We start from the raw sequence: 19,557 nt of genomic DNA, 5'->3' as shown, positions 1-19,557 counted from the left end.
TTTTTCATTTTCTATCACCTTAAGTGTAGTACCACACAGTTGGTACTTTCTCTGGGGTTACTTCTACCCATATGAATTGCAGTAGCACACTGCCATTACTGTCATTAACCCTGCCAACCTTTGTATCATCTGCAAACTTCGACATTAAGCCTGATATACCTTCATCAATATCATTGATAAATATACAAAACAACAGAGGACCCAACACCGAACCCTGTGGGACTCCACTAATAACATTAGTCCATGAAGAGCAGCACCCATTGATTACCACCCTCTGTCTTCTCGCACTTAACCATCCTTTTATCCATGGTAGCAACTTACCCTTAATACCATTCTGCTCCAATTTGTACAATAGTCTTCCATGCACAACAGTGTCAAAAGCTTTCCTGAAATCCAAATATATGATATCAAAATTATTTTTTGCATCCAGTTCCTTTGTAACCACATCATAATATCCTATCAAATTTGTCAGACAAGACTTTCCCTTAACAAACCCATGCTGTGTCTGAATTATTGCTGCAGTCTTGTCTAGATGATCCTGCAATGCATCTTTAACCAGCGACTCCATTATTTTACCTGGAACAGAGGTTAAACTAACTGGTCTGTAATTACTGGTGTCACTCTTCGATCCCCCTTTGTGAATTGGGGATACATTTGCACATCTCCAGTCCATGGGAACCTCCCCTGAGTCCAAGGATGCTCTCATAATTATGGCTAAGGGTTTGCTTAGTTGTTTTGCCGCCTCCTTTAATATAACTGGATAGATCCCATCCACCCCAGGTGCTTTTCTTACGTTTAACTTCAACAATTTCTCTTCCACTTTGCTCTCAGTTATTACAAAATCATTAAGTATCCTGCTACAATTTGATAACCTTCTGCCATTTTAAAACCTTAATAATTCCTCACGTGTGAATGTAGATGCAAAATACTCATTCAGTTTGTTTGCTATCTGAGCTGGATCATCAACAGCCGAACCATCGATGTCAAGTGGACCAATTAGATTCATCCCCTTCCTTTTAGAGTTTATATAAGTAAAGAAATCCTTGCTGTTTTTCTTAGCATCTTTTGCCAAGGATTTCTCGTAATCTGCCTTCGCCTGCCGAACCTCCTTTGTGACCTGATTACAGATTAACTTATATCTGCCATAGGCTTCTGAGTCGCTTGATAATTTATATGCATCCCATGCATTTTTCTTCTCTGTTACGAGTCTCATTAGTTCATTTGACAACCATTTAGTAAAAGGAAATCACCAAGAAAGAGAAGAATGATGATATCCAGCACAGAACCCTGTGTGTGCAAAGCCCATACTCACCAGATGTGAGCCCCTGAGCGCACTACGTGTGTCATATGGTCTATTTACTGTTTTGCCGGAAGAAAAATCAGAGTTTCCGGGATAAAACACCATGCTATCCTCGCCTGACACCAACTAACTCAGCCACTTTTTGAAAAAAGACTCATAAAAATTCCTCGCGTCATTAAGGGGATTCTAACTCAGATCTTTTCCACCCAGTGTGGGAAGGGTGGTAATTATACGAACTGTGCTAACCAGGAGGGTATTACACATTAAGTAAAGAATCATCATCCTTTCAAGGATTTAGGCCAGATGGCCTGTTCCAACCGCAGTCCATCTTTTCTTCGCATGTCCTGGATCTCTTCTTCCAACTGTCCAATATTTCATAATCTTCTTCGATAATCTTGCTGCATGCATCCTATCCAAATGATTAATCCATTTTCCTCTGTATTTGCAGTTTCTATCCATTATTGGGTCAATACCTAAGTCTTTTCAAATATCAGAACTTTTCTTCTAGTCCAATAATCTATATCCACTGGTTCGGCGAATAAATTTCATTTCAGCACTTTCAATCCTTTTCTCACATTTTGATTTAATTGTCCAAGTTTCACTTCCATAGAGTAAAGTGGGTCTTGTTATCACTTTATAAGTTCATATCCTTGTAGGCTTTTGAACTTTATTCTGTTTAGGATGTTGTCAATTAAACCTGTAACTTTTAGAAATTTGGAAAGTTTTAATTCTATATCTTCATTAAATAAAGCATTCATTGTATATTCCATGTATAAATCGACCTCTATTTTTTTGGCTTGAAAATTCGCGCTTAATTAATCACATATTAGCCCTATAAGCCTACACCTGTTTTAGTCATCTGTCACATCTTGCTGAAGTGGATACAGTACAACAGCTATTAACCGACCTCTGCTTAACCAACTTGCTATCTTCGCGGGAATTTGCCCAACTTATCTAGATCCTGTTGCAGCAGCATACTGTCTTTACTGTCGTTAACAACCCTGCCAGCCTTTGTATCATCTGCAAACTTGGACATTAAACCTGATATACCTTCATCAATATCATTGATAAATAGACAAAACAACAATGGGCCCAAAACCGAACCCTGGGGAATTCCACTAATAACACTTGCCAACGAAGAGAAGTGTCTATTGATTACCACTCTCTGTCGACTCCCACTCAACCATCCCTTTATCCATTGTAGCAACTTTCTCTTAATGCCATACTGTTCCAATTTGTATAATAGTCTTCCATGTGAAACAGTATCAAAAGCGTTCCTGAAATCCAAGTACTGTATATGATATCAAAATTATTTTAAAATTCAGTTCCTTTGTGACCAAATCATAGTATACAATCAAATTGGTCAGACAAGACCTCCCTTTAACAAACCCATGCTGTATCTTAACTATTACTGCAGACTTGTCTAGATGATCCTGCAATGCTTCTTTAACCAGTGATTCAATAATTTTCCCCGGAACACAAGTTAAACTAACAGGTCTGTAGTTACTTTTGTCACCTTCTGAACCCCCTTTGTGAATTGGTGATACATTTGCACACCTCCAGTCCATAGGAACTTCCCCTGAGTCCAAGAAAGCTCCCATAATTATGGCTAAGTGTTCTTACTTCCTTTGTTGCCTCCTTTAATATAACTGGATAGATCCATCCACCCCCGGTGCCCTTCTTATGTTTAACTTCAACAATTTCTTCTCCACTTTGCTCTGAGTTATTACAGAATAATTGTAAAAACTCCCTGTTAGAGTTTGACAAACAACTGGCCCTCTCCTCCTTCAATAACTCCTCATGTGTGAGTGTAGATACAAAATACTCATTTAGTTCGGCAGCTGCCTGAGACTGATCATCTACAGTAAAACCATTGATATCAAGTGGATAAGTCTGATTTATCCCTTCCTTTTAGAGTTTATATAAGTAAAGAAGTCTTTGTTGTTTTTCTTTGCATCCTTTGTCAAAGATTTTTCATAATCTGCCTTCACTTGCCTGACCTCCTTTGTGACTTGATTACAGACCAGCTTTTATCTACCAGAGGCTTCTGTGTCGCCTCACAATTTATGTGCATTGAATTCATTTTTCTTTTCTGTCACAGGTGTCATTAGTTCATCTGACATCCATCGGAGCATGAATCTAGAGCAGTATATCTTAGTTGGAACAAAAAGCCTAGTAGTAGAGTCCAAGATTACTTCCTTGAATGCTTCCCATTTAGAATTTGCTCTTGATAATATCACCTAAAAAATCTCTGAGACCACTGTAGTCGCCTTTACGAAAGAAAAAACCCTTCCCTTTACCACTGATGTAGAAAACAATCATCGAATAAATCCACTAAAGCCTTGCTAGTGTGCGAGTGACCAACCCAAAAGTTCCAATCTATAACTGGGAAATTAAAATACCCCATTAAAAGACACAGTGATTTACTGGCCCTCTGTATTTATCTGTATAATTGTTCATTGCACTCATCAGCGTCATTAGGCCTAAAACAAATTTCTACCCTCATTTTTGCTTTCCCAGTGCTTATATCACACCAAACTGACTCAACATTGCACTGTCCATCTATATCAACTGGGTGCACTTCCTTAGATTTTATGTTTTTATCTAACAGCATAACCCCTCCTCCCTTCCTATCCTGTCTTTACACATTGTACTCCCCAAATTCCAACTCTGCATCCCTCATATCTGAGTGGCCCCAAGTCTCTGATATCTGAACAATATCCGCCTTGGCTGCCTTAACGAGCACTTCAAATTCATAAAATTTGTTTACTATACTCCTAGCATTGGTGTAAATGCAAGTATACATGCACCTGTTCTTACTCTTAGTTTCTCTAACACAGCCCATTTATTTACTTGTTTCATGACCCCTACTAGTTCCTCAAATCTCCAGCAACTGGCTTTCTGGGCTGCTGCTCATTCCAATAGAAGCAGTGCAAGAATCATTTCCACCTCTGCATGCGACTACTGTACAACTATAAGCAGTGGTGTATTCGGGCCGGAACGACGTTCAGGTACTTTTTTATAAATGTCATAATAGAAAATCATTAAATTTATACAACTAATATTATGAAACAATGGCATAATCAAAGGGGAGGGAGAAATATATTTTTTACCCATTGCTACTAAAAATATATATTAATAGTAATCTTTAAAATTAATAGCTTTCTTTAAAAATTTATTTTAAAACAAAAATATAAATGTTGCAATGAAACTTGAACGTTTCTTACTAAAGTACAATGTGTGAGATAAAGAGATTCAACGAAATGAGATATACTGTGATGCATGCGAACGCTGCATTTTGATTCGCCATGAGCTGAAAGCTAGAACCGGTTTTTCTATGAACCGTGAGTCTGAAGTCTAATTCAGTTACTGTACAGTCGATGTGGTGTTATCATATAGTCTTCTGAAGATCGAGCGTTCCTATACTATTTTTTTTTTACGAAGAGCGTTCCGGTACTATTTTTTTAGCAATACACCTCTGCCTATTAGAATGTGAATCCCCACAAGCTAGCAGTTTTCCGGCCCACCTAACATTGCCACGACAGCATCAGCACAGATGCGTGCCTTTGGAATAGTTGAAGATCCCCGCTGCACAAGTGGTGAGCTGGAGGTCTGGAAACATAATCTTCACGGCTGTCCTTTATATCATCAACCCAGAAGCATTCTGCTGAACAAATCAGATCTCTTCCAGTTGTTCAAGAACAGCTCTCCCTAGCAGATCTAGAAGCATAAAAAAAATTTTAAAAAAATTATGATATTAGGGTCACCCGTAAATGATCACATCTACCCGTATATCTATTGCGTCTGTAAACTGCGTACGTTCTCTGGTCGAGTTGTTTGTTTTGCTGGATGAAAAACCCCCAGTTTCCGGGGTGGGGGAACCTTGCTGAGTTATTAGGTCTCATTCAGTTACTGTACAGTCGATGTGGCGTTATCCTACAGTCTTCTGGAGATCGAGAGTTTCTGGACTATTTTTTTACGACGAGCGTTCCGCTACTATATTTTTTTAGTAATACACCTCTGCCTATTGTGTGAATCCCCACAAGCTAGCAGTTTTCCGGCCCACCTAACATTGTCTCGATAGTATCAGCACAGATGTGTGCCTTTGGAACAGTTGAAGATTCCCGCCTCAGACAGAATAACTCAGCCACGGAGTGAAAAAAGTCCATTAAAGTTCCTCCCGTCATCGAGGAGATTCGAACCCGGGCCTTTTCCACCAGGTGTGGGGAGGACGGTAACGATACGACTGTGCTACTCGCGCAGACGAGATCCAGAAGCGCCTTCAGGCATTCTAGACTGTGGCTCACTACCTACTCTCAGCCATCTTCGCCATTCATCGGCAAGCAAGCCACTAACGCATTGTTGACACTGGTACCACAGAGTAGTGTGGGATTCAAGAGAATATTGGGGATCCTTTCCCCTCAGTGTGGAATCATCTAACCCTTCTGACCACTGCTAACATTATCCTGAACAGAATAGGATTATGCTGACGCTTGAACTGCATCCCGGTATGGGATTACTTTGTACAATTCTACCAACCCCATCATGAGGCAGGATCACCAGTGGCACACTGAACTGGTGAAGAATCACCTCCATCAGGCCTGACCTCTAACCCCTAATTCCCAGTAGGATGGATTGCATTTTCTTTGGCGGATTTGCCTGTTTACTGAACGAAACCATGCTACATTTGTCTTGGACTGACTAATTCAGCCTGTGGTAAAAGCCTGCAAAACTTCATCGCGTCACTGAGGTCTGCGCGGTTAGCACAGTGGTATCGTCACCGTCCTCCCCACACCGGGTGGAAAAGGCCTGGGTTCGAATCCCGTCGATGACGCGAGGAACTTTAATGGGCTTTTTTCACTCCGTGGCTGAGTTAGTTGGTCTCAGGCGTAGATAGCAAGATTTTTCTCCCCAGTAACTGGGGTTTTTTCGTCCAGCAAAATAGGCAAATCAACCATAGAACATATGCAATTTACAGACACAAATACGGGTTAATGTATTTAATTACGGGCAACCCTAAAAAAAATAATAATAAATAATAATAATATCGCGTCACTGACGGGCTTACATCCACTTTCCTTTCATGCAAATTAATATGGCCTACCTCCACAATCAGGTAACTTATCTAGAATCTGCAGGGAGTTGGTACGAAAGAGAGCTTATTCTTCATTTCGTGAATCAACCAGTCGCCTCAGGGTTGCTAACATGTTAAGGAGATCTCAAAGGCTTGAAGAAGGCCAAGCACAAGAAAAGGGAGGCAGAAGGCTTGGTACTGATTGTTAAATTGTTAAAGGTTTTCAGCATGTAGAAGTAATGGAGGAATGCAATGCAAGAAAGCAAGCGCATGAGCTTACATAGCATCGTCCAAAAAAAAAAAAAAAAAAAAAAAAAATTTCACACATCCATTCCCTCTAAAGGTTTGTCCAGTTCCTCCTTGAATTTATTTTAGCTATCAATTTCCACAACGACAGATGGACGTTTGTTCCAGCAATTAACCATCCGCTAAGGGCAAATTTCCGCACATATATTCTTCAACTGTCTTTCCTCAATTTGAATTTATCCTCCGCAGGTTCATAATCTGAGCAAGCAGAAGAATCTCATCAGAATTCAGCTTGTCAACCCATTCAAGGCCTTATACACCTCAATCAGATAATCTCGCAGGTGCCTAGTCTCCACCACTGCAATTTGCAGAATTTAAGACTTTGTTGGTAAGACCACCCCATTCGGTCCTCTCAATCTTGTTGCCCTTCTCTGTACACGCTCAAGCAACTCTACATCCTTCCTAAAATTAGGTCTCCAGACCTGTACGCAGTACTCAAGATGTGGCTTAACCATTGCCTTATAAAAAGGGATAATTACCTCCTTTTCCCTACTAGCAAAATTCCTGTATATCATTGACAGTACCCCATGGCTTGCTCCGGCAGCCTGTCTGTATTGCTCAGAAAACTTCATATCTGACTGTACAATTACTTCCAGATCTTTTTCATTTTCTACTACCTTAAGTGTAGTACCACACATTTGGTACGTTTCTCTGGGGTTACTTCTACTCATATGCAGTACTTTGCATTTGTCAATGTTAAACTTCAGTTGCCACTTCTCAGCCCATCTGCCCAAATTTTCTAAATCCTATTGCAGTAGCACACTGTCATTACTGTCATTAACAACCCTGGAAACCATTTGTATCATCTGCAAACTTCGACATTAAGCCTGATATACTTTCATCAATATCATTGATAAATATACAAAACAACAGTGGATCGAACACCGAACCCTGTGGGACTCCATTAATAACATTAGTCCACAAAAAGCAGCACCCATTGATTACCACCCTCTATCTTCTTCCACTCAACCACCCTTTTATCCATTGCAGCAACTTGCCCTTAATATCACACTGCTCCAATTTGCACAGTAGTCTTCCATGCGCAACAGTGTCAAAAGCTTTCCTGAAATCCAAGTATATGATAACAAAATTATTTTTGCATCCAGTTTCTTTGTAACATCATAGTATCCAATCAAATTTGTTAGACAAGACTTTCCCTTAACAAACCCATGCTATGTCTGAATTATCACTGCAGTCTTGTCTAGATGATCCTGCAATGTATCTTTAACAAGTGGCTCCATTATAATCTCCTCAGAACAGAAGTTAAACTAACTGGTCTGTTCTAGGAGTCAGGGATGTGTGTGTGTGTGTGTGTGTGTGTGTGTGTGTGTGTGTGTGTGTGTGTGTGTGTGTGTGTGTGTGTGTGTGTGTGTGTGTGTGTGTGTGTGTGTGTGTGTGTGTGTGTGCGTGTGTGTGTGCGTGTGTGTAGTTCGAGTGGAAGCAGACAAAAGGACAAAAACCTTTAACTTGCAATAAATTTATGATGACGTTAATTGATGTTCACAAACAAAATGAAATAATACCATGTTAGATAAACCTAACGAACTAATTGTGGTGCGTATTGTTTACCAGTACGTTGATATTTTGTACACAGAGTGATTCGAGCCGTGCACTCTGGAAGAGTCAAGGAGCAGCATTTCTCAATATATCACTGTACAGATTAGGATGAAAGGAGTTAAAAATATAAATAAGGGGAATAAGGTGGTGGTTTGCACAGACATCTCTTCGGATGGAAATACCGAACTATATTTGGTTCCATTGTGCGCATAACTGCAAAAATAAACAAATATGGCATCTTAGATTTCGGCATGATCTTATTCAGGTACAATTGGAAAGAATTACATTTTACAGGACAATAACGTCAATCACATTTTTTCAATATCGTTGACCAACAATTAGATATGAACTATCATTATAAAATTGGCAACATTATTACTTCCAAACCTTATTCGTAAAATGGACACTTGGAATGCTTTTGTTGGAAAGTATAATGCCACCCTCCAATCACCTTCACAATCCCTACAGGAAGAGGGAGGTACTTTTTGAGGACCAGCGGACATCGCTGCTGCCTGGAATAAGTGATTCGAACACATGCAGGCATGCAATGTGACGCCCTTGGGCGTCAAACTAAAAAAAAAAAAAACCCAAACTATTATTTTTAGGCCACCCGAATAATTAAATTCGTCTGCCATGCCGTGTGTCTTATATCTGTTAATTGCATGTGTTCTATGGTCGATTTGTTTGTTTGTTTTGCTGGACGAAAAACCCCAGTTTCTGGGGGGGGGGGGGGAACCTTGCTGCCTACGCCTGAGATCGACTACTCAGCTACGGAGTGAAAAAAGCCCATTAAAGTTAATGGGCTTTTTTCCTGCCCACCGATGACGTCAATATCATATTTTTAGGTGTGGTATCCATTCTTGAACACAATATTCCAACTGCGGTTTTACTATTGCCTTTAACTATCCTCTGAGTCTTGCACTGCCTACGATCCTGCCACCCAGTGATCCATCTAAGATTCTTACCTGTGATTCTAACATTTTCCAGCTTTGTGTTTTTAGATTTACGCTAAGGGAACTAAGGCCGCGAGACGTTGATATACCGTGCCTATAAATTGAGTCTATTATATTGTCGAGTCAAAATTAATAATTTTTAAAATTTATTAATTTTGGCTCGACAAAGTCTTTAAGGGTAATACGATGAGCGCAATGCTTCGGTGTCGCGAACGAAAAGTCTGAAATACAATAAAACAGCCCCCATATCCCGGAAAGGAGGACCTCATACGTCAAATTTTAATCCTTGTACCAGAGTCCCCTTCACTCTAGGACTGGTCTATATATGGGATTTTTTGCAATCTTTTCGTTTTGTATAGTCAGACAAACTAATTTAACTGAAATACAGTATAATCATGTGGAGTAAGTGTTCTTGGGGAAACGTGAAAACTTTCAGTAATTAAAATTTAATTTCTTAAAAGAATACAGATAATGCTCAGATGTTTCATAGATGTTTCCTTCGCTGCTTCTTCAGTGACTGAATTGTTTTCGATTCCACCCACTAAAACTTAGAAACAAGTGAAGCAATTCAGTTACTGAAAAGTGATATGAGAAGCACCATGAAACATCTGCGATTTATTTGTATTCTTTAGAAAGTGAAAGGCAGATTTTACTGTATTGTTGTGGGATTAAAGGAGGTCGATTTTTCTGTTTGCTGGACGAAAAACCTGAGTTTCCTGGAGAAAATCATGCTACCCTCGTCTGAGTCCGACGAACTCAGCCACCTTGTCAAAAAGACCCGTAAAAATTCCTTCTGTCATCGAAGGTATTCGAACTCGGGTGTTTTCCAAAACCCAGTGAGGGGAGGACGGCGATCCTACCAACTGTGCTACCCACGAGGGCGCAGATTTTACTTGATGCTGGTTGGAGTGCTTAAAAATTTTACCTTTCTCCATTTCAGTTTACCTGTGCACCAGCGACTAAAAGAACAACTTGACAGTTATTCTTCAACAAATCGATGTGCAAACAAGTCAAACCAAGAAAATATACTCCCTGAAGTTTGTAGAACCGAAATTATTTTTGAACATCTTAGGACCTAACCGGGATGCTCTCTACAATAAACCGCTGGAAGAAGCTACCAATTTGATTGAGGAACAGCTCAAGAATTCCGGGCAGAACACACCCTCACTTGGGGAATCCCTCAGGGAGGTGTTTTATCAGCTTTGCTTTTCGCGGCCGCTCTGGAAACTTTTCTATCACAGAATCATAGTTTTATTTCATACGCCAATGACATTAAGTATTTTGTTGTCTCTAGCGAACTCGTCCTGCGTCCGATGTCAATTACCACGCCAACGCTCAGCTTCAAGAACTGCATTTATACTTAGGTAAAATAGGTTTATGGCTATACTGACTTGTTGTTGTATTGACTTGTCAGTTTACTCTGACAAGTCAATACAACTGACAATAATAAATAAGAAGATAAAGAATAGAATTTAGTTATCGATAAATGGAGCGCAGATTAAGAAAGTCGGCACCTACACTGAGCTTGGATTGACGTGGGATGAGGGCCTTACCTTTAAAAGGCACTTTCAGAACACCAGAATAAAAACTGCCATTTGGGCTATAAGACAGGAGATAACTGGAATTCGGAATCAACAACTAGTGACCCAATCTAAAGATGTATTGTTTCTGTTTCCCCTCTATGCCTCAATTATTTGGTCTTCTGTCCCAAATACATCTTGCAGGTGGTAGATGACTTTCATCAACCGGTGAAATACCACCACTTTGCTTATTGGAGGCTTGAAGTGGTGAAACCCATCTTTAGTCTCTAGAGCAAAGTTTCCGGCATCCCCCTCCTCCCATACTTCTCCTTCGACCCATGCACGGTACTAAGTACTATATACTAAGTACTATACTAAGTAGTATATAGGTTTTGATACCTTTCGTGTTTGGGGTTTTCATAAAAAAAAAAAAAAAAACCTATATTAGGAAGTTTCTCAGCGTGGACTACTGGGTGCTCAGGTAGTTGAATAGGATTGCCGGGAAGCCCTTTACAATTTAAAAATCCATACTGTATACAAACTTAAACGTAGCTCCATGGATACAGATGGTCACCGAGCGAAACATCAGCATTCTTACACAACTTCTGACTGGGAGTTTAGATGACCCACAAATTGATAACCTTGTGGTCAGGTAACGCCCTGGGACCCGGCTCTACTACCCTCATAGTCTCTGAAGCGCTCTACATCACACGTAGGGATTAAGGTGAATGTTCTTGCCAATACTCTGGAGCTCTTTAGAGACTTCAAAATCGACCGGAACAGGTACTGCCATGACAAAGCCTACAGGAAGCTGATAGCAGCAGACTTGTATACTGCACTACAAATTTAATGAAGAGAAGAGTGTACATTTCTGTGGAATTTGTGCCCATGAACTCTTAATCATCCGTATTGAACGATTTTTGCATCAAGTGACTGTTGATGTATTTATTGATTTATTTATTCTTATGTATTTTCTGATTTTCAATGTTGCCGTCTAATTTGTTATAGGATGTCTGTATTAGCCACCCTCCTAGATAATGTCTGTGCAGGGTTGTTAGATAAATAAACTGATAATAATAATATTATTATGCATGTTATTTATATTTTGCATTGTGTTAATACTCTCCCACGTCTTTCATTGAATATGTAAAAACTGATTATCAATATAAATTATTGGAATATACAAGTCTTGATTAAGGAACTACCGAAACGTCATTATGACTTGTTCTAGTTAGGTAACGAAAAAACAAAGGAAAAAAAAAAACTGTGGGGAATAAGATCCCGCGTGAAATATTTTAACCAGCAAACTGGGAGACGGATATAACTCTTCCTATAACCCTCATAAACCCTCATTTAAAAATCGATCCAGATGAAAGAACCGGAAATCATGAAATACATTTATTCAGCAAAACCAAGCACAGCATTGTTATTATTTTTTAAAAACTTTTTCTCATTTATGGGATTTTTTCCGCTCCTTTACGGATATTGGTACCAAGTGCATGGGTTGGTTCGTTGTGTCCGGTTACTATTATTATTGTTATTACTGTTGGTCTAGGAGCTCTTTTACTGTCTTACAGGTGTTCAGAATCATGGCTTTCTGGAGTTTCACATAAGTGTTCTCTGGGAGGCCTATTGCTGCTAATTTCTTAAAAAGATTCTTAGGCACCATGCAGGTGGTTGATCCTGTTATTATTATTGATGTTGTTATATTACTTCTGCCTGATGGGGGTTCCACCCCGTGATGGGTACTGGCACCAAGTGCACAGGGTGGTTGTTATGTTTGGTGTTACTGTCAGTCGAGGAACTCTCATTATCCGACAGGTACTCAGGATTGACTTTCTGGAGTTCCTTATATGTGGTATCTGAGAAACATATTTCTGCTAGGCAATTCAGGGTCTGTGGCACCAAACCGGTGGTTGACACGATGATCGGGATGGTCGTTACTTGTTGCATATGCCACATCTCTGATCTCCTGTTTTAGGTGCGTGTATTTCCTGATCTTTTCCTTGTGGGTTTTCTGGAGGTTGCCAGTGTTGGGCACTAGATAGGTAGGCTTTTCCTTCATTTCGACAAGAATTATGTCCGCTCTGTTGTACAGGATTGTCTTGTCCGTTATTATGGCGCAGTCCCAGTACCTCTTGTGGGTTGGGGTCTCTAGTACGGCCTGGGATCCGTACTTGTAATACGGTACACTTTTTCTTTGATCAACTAGTATTTCCTCACTAGCTTCTGATGTATTATTCTGGCAACCTGGTCGGTACACGAGTGTACTCCATCTGAGTGGTCACCTTGTATTTTGCGGTGATGTGTGTGTGATCGTTTATGAGGCCAGGTGGCATTGTCGAGAAGTGTCATCTGACACTCTGGGCTCCTTGACCATGTGATCAACACTAGAAACTATTTTCTATAGTTTCTGGTGTTGATCACCTGGTCTTGGATGGCGAGAATGAATCCTTCAGATTCGAGGAAAAGCATCCCACTCGTGAGCCAGCATTGGAAGCAATTTTATCTATGTGGTCTTGATGGAGGTCATCGTAATGTCTCCCATGGGGTGTCTTCTTTGCCCATCTTTCTAGCTTCGTTTGTGCCATCTGTAGCTCATCGCTTAGGTTGAGTAGAGTATGCCGCTTGTCTATCTTCCTTATGGCCTGGTAGAGTGGTGGTGGTGCTGTGTGTGTTTTTCTAGGAGTAATCCTTCAGGTTAGCTATCGCTGTCTTCTGTTGTTCAATGAGGTCTATCAGGCTTCTCCCTTCCTTCTTTCTGAGCTATTGTCATTCTCTCCACGGCTGACTTTGGGTGGTGTTGGCAGCTCTTGGTCATCATTGTCCTTGTCTTTCTCATGATATCCTCCAGCCCAGCGTTAGTCCAATCTATGATTCCGAAGGAATATGTCAGCACTGGGACTGTATAGGTTTTTATGGCTTTAACTGTGTTACCTCCGTTCAGCTTTGCTTTGAGCAGGCTTCTGAGTATTTTTCTGATGGCATTTTTTGTTCAGGCACGACTTGATCTCTTAGTGCTCTAACCGCTTAGCCTGCATCCCCAGGTATTTCAAGGTTTTTCCTTCCTTCTTTCAGGTTATATCCATACTTTTATTATTATTATTATTATTATCGTAGGGATTATTATTGTTATCGGCAACAGAAGTAGTACAGTAGTAGAAGAGGAATGATGCAAGAAAGCAAATTTAAACGCATCAGCAAAAAAAAAAACACCTTCCCACATCACCTCTCCATCCCCCTCAATAATCTGTCTAGTTCTTCCTTGAATTTTGTGGGCGGCACAAATAGCAGATTCATCGTCCTCCCCATACCGAGTGGAAAAGACCTGAGTTCGAGGAATTTTTTTATACGAGCATATTGCTCGTATTGCCGTTTTCCACAACGTGGCTAAGTTAGTCAGTGTCAGGCGAGGTTAGCATGATCATTTCTTCTGGAAACTCGGGTTTTTCGTACAGTAAACAGAACACACGCAATTTACAGACAATATACACGGAGCAATACGCCTGTAGTTACTAATACTACTAAAAAAAAACCAAAAAAACTTACTACTCTTACTACCAAACAATCAACTACCCGTTGGCTGAAGGGGAAACCTCCTCACATCTATTCTGCAATCATTGCACTTAATCAATCCATTCAAAACTTTCAGCTCCTCAGTCAGATTTCCTCGCAGGTGCCTTGTCTCCCGACGCTGCAATTTGCAGAATTGAAGCCTTCCTTGGTAAAATCACCCTTTCGTTCCGTTTAACAATCTCGTTGCCCTTCTCTGCAACCGTTCCAGCAGTTCTACATCCTTCCTAAACTGTAGTCTCCAAAACTGTATACAGTAGTAGTAGTAGTAGTGGCATTTGATGCAAGAAAGCAAGTGTATGAGCTTATGTACTTGACTCAAGATGCAGCCTGACTATTGCTTTGTGCAATGGGATAATCATCTCCTTATAGCTGCTAGCAAAGTTCGTGTATATTATTGACAAAGCACCATTAGCTGTCGAATTGTGGTCGAATTGGATTTCATCCAATTCGACCACATTCGGCCAATTCGAATTCCAATTGAACGAATTCGATGATTGTTGGATGAAATATACAAGTTTCACGGAGAAAAACTATGTACCCTGTCTGAGACCGACTAAGTCAACCATGTTGTGAAAAAAGTCCATAAAGATTTCTCGACACATTGACGTGATTCGAACTCGCATCTCTTCCATCTGGTGTGGGTGGGCGGTCTTATATGCGCTGTGCTACCGCGATGCGTAAAGTACAATAAACAAGGAATAAACAACAAGGCCAAAAAATATAACCAAGTTTAGAAATAGGACATTCCTAAGGTAGATGCAAAGACAGCAAGAGCTTCACAAACTATTACCGTATAAGCAGTACGAACACGTCTAAAACCACTCTCTGAGACAGTACTGGGACAACAATAGATGCTTACCTAGAAAAATGAACATTAAAACAAAATAAAGCAAAAGAAACCAAGATTGCTCTTTAATAAACCCATGCTGTGTTTGAAAGATAATTGCGGCCTTGTTTAGATAAACCTGCATTATTTCTTTTACTAGTGACTCCATTATTTTCCCTGCAACAGAAGTTAAACTAAAAGGTATGTAATTACCTATGTCCCACTTTCATCCCCCTTTGGAAATTGGAGATGCATTCCCATGTGTCCAGTCCGCGCGGACTGTCCCTGAAACTAAAGATACTTTCATACGGCTAAGGGTTTGCTTATTTCCCTCGCTACCTTCCTTAATATAACTGGATAGATCCCATCCACCCCAGGTGATTTTCGTAATGTTTAACTTCAACAATTTGTTTTCCACTTTCCTCTCAGTTATTACAAAACTCATTTCAAGCTTTAGGGATGGCATCGCTATCCCTAAAGAGTTCCGCGACCAAAAAGTTTGGGAAACGCTGTTCCAGAGTTTACTGAAGTAAAATCTTAGCTGTTTTCCTTTGCCAAAGATTTCTCGTAATCTGCCTTCGCTTGCCTAACCTCCTTTATGGCTTGATTACAGACTAGCTTATATCTACCACGGGCTTCTGTGTCAGCCGATAATTTCTATGCATCCCATGCAATTTTCTTCTCTGCCACAAGTTTCGACAGTTCATCTGACATCCATTTGGGAAACGTCTAGTAGTTTCTATGATTATTTCCTTGAATGCTTCCCATTTAGAATTTGCTGATGGTAACGTCATCAGTTTATCCCATCCCACTGTATAGAATTTATAAACTGTCTGAGACCACAGCAGCCACCTTTACGAAAGCAAAAACCCATCCCTTTACCCTTGATGATAGTTACATCTTTAAGAAAAATCCCAACTCAATATACTATGATCATTGTCACCTGGTGGTTCCTTTATTTGCAGATTCCAAATGCATGAATAATCACTGCTGATAATCAGATCAAGAGTGTTACTCCCTTTGTTGTCCCCTTAACATGCTGCTGTAGAAAGCAGTCATCCAATAAATCCACAAACGTCTTGCTAATCTGCGAGTGACCAACCTACAAGTTCCATTCAATATCTGGAAAGTTAAAATATCCCATTATAAGCATTCTTATTTACTGGCCCACCCTATTTCTCTATATAGTTGTTCGTTGTACTCAAAGTCATTAGGCCTATAACACACTCCTCTCATTTTTGCTTTCCCAGTGCATATGTCACACCAAACTGACTCAACATATACTGTCCACTCATGAAAACTAGATGCACTGGCTTAGATTTTATGTGCTTCTTAACTAAGAGCATAACCCCTCCCCCTCCTATCCTTTCTGAATACGTTATAACGAATGGTGAAAACGGCAAAAAATAAAAATTAACAACACTTCAATAAACTCAAAGAACTTTTCAATAAACAACAATTAGTTAAGTACGGAATACACTATTTGGTATACCGCTTGGATGGCAACTAATCGGAAACAGGATATATTGCTTTGAGCTGTAAAGCCAGCACTGTCAATAAAGGTTTCCAGTTTATAATTGTCTAATAAGTGAGAGAGCAAGTAAACTATCTTAGTTTATTTGATTATATTTGCTATAATCAATTCTGAGTTGTAACAAAAAATAAAGAGGAGTTTACAGTCGTTGGGGAAGATGAAAGGATATTTCAGGTAATAAAATATGGTTAGTGCAATAACTGTTGACCACTTTGTAACTAAATTTAGGGCATGGACTAGTAAAATATTTCCTTAGAACATCGTGTATAAGGAGATATTTTACTAATCCAGGTATTTGTATTTTCTCTAATTTATAGACCAAATTATGAGAATTAAGGGTGCACACAGGACATGGAAATTCCAGATTAGGGAATCTGGAGGTGTACAATGATTTAGCTAACTCAGAATTGAATAATGGAGAACAAAAACGCTTAATGCAGCCAATTTTAGTGTATGCTTGTCTAGCAATGTTATTTGCATGCTTAAATAAACAAATGAACAAGTATTGCTAAATATTATTTCTAAAATCTGATATGAAATTAATTATTTTAATGTTTCGACTGTTGGCGTAATAATTATATAGTTCAACTTCCTCGGATCCTTAACATTGCATTTATTATGTTGATTATGAAATCATTAGCCTTAGCCCAATCGTCGAAACTATTAAAAGGGACGTTTATTTCAGGCCAAAACCTATTACGTTTTATGGCGTCTCTAAAAATCAATAACAAAAATTAATGAAATCAGATTCCCATTTAGACTTTATCCCAGATAACGCCGGACCCGGTAGTAATGAATACGGCGAACGTTCTCGTGAAGACTGTTTTCTACCATGGATAAACGTTATCAAGGTGTCGCAGCCTAGTACGCTGGAATACTTTTGTAATGATCAGGAGCTCTTCTGATTAATATTGGGCATTGATTAGAGAGTTGCCTGGGTCATTAAAAGGGGGGGGGGGGGGGGAAATGACTGTATTTTTATTGTAATAATTAAAAATTTCATTAAAAATTTCAATAAGCGTAACTTCCATTCCTCTTTAAATCTGTGGATGCCAGGCAATATCTGACTTCAAATTTGGATTCAGCGGATTAAAATTCATGAAATTTGCCATATTTCAGCAATCGATTTGGAAAAATGCATAATCAGTAATAAGGAACTGCGGCGGTTCTTGCGGCGGCTTCGCTCCCAGCGAAAATCAAAGGGGCCCGCGACCTTTAAGATTTTATCGGTTTTGGTTCCTAGTCAGAAAAAAAAAAAAAAAAAAAAGTTGAAAGTCCCTGGTACAAAGCATGTTTTTATGGTGCAACTTGGTCCTCTGATTCCGCTGAGGGCATTATGACGCCGGAGTATATCTCGAATAGTTTCGGTTAAACCTGGAAGTACTGCATGTTTACCTCGGTGGTGGACAGAGTAACTTTCAAGATGACATTTCAACCATCTACCGCGTCAAGTGTGTGAAATGGTGTTTAAGGAACATGAGGTCAGTCATCCACACTGGCAAGCCCAGTTCTCGGATCTTAATCTACTGTGATATGAATTGCAATGGCTGTTCGTCAGCACAACCCTCTGCCCACTCCAGTCCAGGAATTGAAGAGAGTTCTGTTACATGAATGGCACAATATTCCTTACGTCACATTTCAACATCTTGTTGACTTCATGCCATTAAAAGTCAAGGCATTAATTCGGGCCAACAGCGTCTTGCAGAGACATTTTATTAGGATCATGATCCTAATAAAATACCAGGTAGTGTATGGGTATAATACTGAGAAAATTGTATATGTTATTGTTACTATACTGCCCTTGAGGATAGTATAGTGATTAAAGTCACCATCCTTCTATACGGTGAGAAAAAGGCTTCAGTTCCATTTCTGTCACTGACGCGAAGACTTTTATGGGCTTTTTCTTCATACAGTCGCCGAGTTAGTCATTCACTAGTGATAGAAATATAGTTTTTTCCCAGAAACCCGGATTTTTTTGTCCAACACACAGGAAACCAAGAGAAGACAGGCAACTCACAAATATAATACACAGGTGTCTGAACGTCGGTTTTAGGTACCTCTAAAAAAATTGAAAATGTTGAAACATAAATAAATTCTGTTAAAAGATGCAAAATTTTCTATATATGTTATGCCTAAACTGAAATCCTAAGGTGGTGCTGGCGTGTTCTTATACTTCCGGAAATCTTCCTTATATATCATGTCCTTACTTCGGCAATTAGCACCTTTTCTGCACCTGCTCTAGAAGTTCTATATCTTTCTGATGCGGCCTGCAGATCTGGATACATTATTCCAAGTGCGGGCTCAACATCGTCTTATAGAGAGAGATAATAACCCCTTTCTGTCTATTTGCAAAATTCCAGTAAATCGTAGAATTCTATGTGCCTTTATTGTCGCCAGGTTACACTGCACGTTGAGCTTGCAAGTATTTCTGTTTCACAGTTTTTTTCATCCTGAAGATCTTTTGATTCTCCTACCCCTCAATCTAGTTTCCGTTCCGCAAATGCAACATTTTGCATTTTCTAGAGTTAAACTTTAGCAGCCATTCTTCGAACTTGCAATCAGTCGTAATCCTTTTGAAGCAGCATTATCTGTTCCGGTCGTTAACCACCAATTCTTAAGTTCTACTCTGAGAACTACTCATTTATGACCAAACTCTGTCTCCTGTCCTTCAACCAACTCCTAATCTACCGATCGGCCTTCCCTGTTATCCAGCCCTGTTCTAATTTACATAATAAGCGATCACGAGAAATCGTATCAAAAGCTGTACTGAAATCCAGATATATAATGTTAAAGGTGTTCTTTCATCCAACTGATTTCTAATCTCATCACAGTAATTTACCATATTTTTCAGGAAAGATCCCCTCCCCTTTACGAAGCTCTGCCGATACCCATTTAGGATTCCATTCTTGTC

The sequence above is a fragment of the Mastigoproctus giganteus genome, chromosome 10 (genome assembly GCF_048544385.1).
Source record: "Mastigoproctus giganteus isolate SK-2022 chromosome 10, ASM4854438v1, whole genome shotgun sequence".
NCBI classification, from domain to species: domain Eukaryota; kingdom Metazoa; phylum Arthropoda; class Arachnida; order Uropygi; family Thelyphonidae; genus Mastigoproctus; species Mastigoproctus giganteus.
This window is presented reverse-complemented; position numbering follows the sequence as displayed.